Here is a 2612-nt window from a genome sequence, read left to right as displayed (position 1 = left end):
CCTTAGCTACTGGGGACAGACACTAAAAACAACAGGAACTACGATCCTGCAGCCTGCAAAAAGGAGACCCCAAACACAGTAACTTAAGCAAAATGAGAAGACATAGAAACACATAAGAGATGAAGGAACAAGGCAAAAACCCATCAGACCTAACAAATGAAGAGGAAATAGACAGTCTACCTGAAAAAGGATTCAGAATAATGATAGTAAAGATGATCCAAAACCTTAGAAATAGAATGGACAAAATACAAGAAACATTTAACAAGGACATAGAAGAACTAGTGGGCAAACAAACAGTGATGAACAACACAATAAATGAAATTAAAAATTTCCTAGAAGGAATCAATAGCAGAATAACTCAGGCAGAAATACAGATAAGTGACCAGGACGATAAAATAGTGGAAATAACAACTGCAGAGCCGAATAAAGGAAAAAGAATGAAAAGAATTGAGGACAGTCTCAGAGACCTCTGTGACAACAATAAATGCATGAACATTCGAATTATGGGGTCCCAGAAGAAGAAGAGAAAAAGAAAAGGACTGAGAAAGTATTTGAAGAGATTATAGTTGAAAAATTCCCTAATATGGAAAAGGAAATAGTTAAACAAGTGCAGGAAGCACAGAGAGTCCCATAAGGATAAATCCAAGGAGAAACATACCAATACACATATTAATCAACTATCAAAAATTAAATACAAAGAACAAATATTAAAAGCAGCAGGGGAAAATAAAAACAAGTAACACATAACGGAAAACCCATCAGGTTAACAGCTTATCTCTCAGCAGATACTTTGTAAGCCAGAAGGGAGTGGCAGGACATATTTAAAGTGATTAAAGAGAAAATCCTACAACCAAGATTACTCTATCCAGCAAGGATCTCATTCAGATTTGATGGAGAAATTAAAAGCTTTACAGACAAGCAAAAGCTAAGAGAACTCAGCATCACCAAACCAGTTTTACAACAAATGCTAAAGGAACATCTCTGGACAGGAAACAAAAGAGAAAGAAAAGACCTACAATATTAAACTAAAAACAATTAAGGAAATGGTATTAGGAACATACATACTGATAATTACCTTAAATGTAAATGGATTAAATGCTCCAACCAAAAGACATAGACTGGTTGAATGGATACAAAAATAAGACCCGTATATATGCGGTCTACAAGGGAACCACTTCAGACCTAGCGACACATACAGACGGTAAGTGAGGGGATGGAAAAAGATATTGCATGCAAATGCAAATCAAAAGAATGCTGGAGTAGCAATTCTCATATCAGACAAAATAGACTTTAAAACAAAGACAGTTACAAGAGATAAAAAAGGACACTACATAATGATCAAGGGATCAATCCAAGAAGAAGATTTAACAATTATAAATATTTATGCCCACAACATAGGAGCAACTCAATACATAAGGCAAATACTAACAGCCATGAAAGGGGAAATCGACAGTAACACAATCATAGTAGGGAACTTTAACACCCCAGTTTCACCAATGGACAGATAATCCAAAATGAAAATAAATAAGGAAACAGAAGCTTTAAGTTATACATTAAACAAGATGGACTTAATTGATATTTATAGGACATTCCACCCCCAAAACAACAGAATACACATTCTTCTCAAGTGCTCATGGAACAGTCTCCATCATAGATCATATCTTGGGTCACAAAACAAGCCTTGGTAAATTTAAGAAAATTGAAATCATATACAGTATCTATTCTGACCACAATGCTATGAGACTAAATATCAATTACAGGAAAAAATTTGTAAGAATACAAACACATGGAGGCTAAACAACACACTACATAACAACTAAGCGATCACTGAAGAAATCAGAAGAAATCAAAAAAATACCTAAAAACAAGTGACAATGAAAGCACAACGACCCAAAACCTATGAGATGCAACAAAAGCAGTTCTAAGGGAGAAGTTTATAGCAATACAAGCCCATCTTAAGAAACAGGAAACATCACAAATAAACAACCTAACCTTGCACCTAAAGCGATTAGAGAAAGAAGAAGAAAAAAACCGCAAAGTTAGCAGAAGGAAAGAAATCATAAAAATCAGATCAGAAATAAATGAAAAACAAATGAGGGAAAAGATAGCAAAGATCAATAACACTTAAAGCTGGTTCTTTGAGAAGATAAACCAGGTTGATAAACCATTAGCCAGACTCACCAAGAGAAAAAGGGAGAAGACTCCAATCAATAGAATTAGAAATGAAAAAGGAGAAGTAACAACTGACACTGTAGAAATACAAAAGATCATGAGAGATTACTACAAGAAACTCTATGCCAATAAAATGGACAACTTTGAAGAAATGGACAAATTCTTAGAAATGCGCAACCTTCTGAGACTGAACCAGGAAGAAATAGAAAATACAAAAGACCAGTCACAAGCACTGTAATTGAAACTGTGATTAAAAATCTTCCAACAAACAAAAGTCCAGGACCAGATGGCTTCAAGGGCGAATTCTATCAAACTTTTAGAGAGGAGCTAACACCTATCTTCTCAAACACTTCCAAAATATAGCAGAAGGAGGAACACTCCCAACTCATTCTATGAGAACACCATCACTTTGATACCCAAACCATACACAGATGTCACAA

Source organism: Pseudorca crassidens, chromosome 12 (assembly GCF_039906515.1).
Source record: "Pseudorca crassidens isolate mPseCra1 chromosome 12, mPseCra1.hap1, whole genome shotgun sequence".
Classification (NCBI taxonomy): domain Eukaryota; kingdom Metazoa; phylum Chordata; class Mammalia; order Artiodactyla; family Delphinidae; genus Pseudorca; species Pseudorca crassidens.
The sequence above is the reverse complement of the archived record's forward strand: the minus strand, read 5'-3'. Positions refer to the sequence as shown.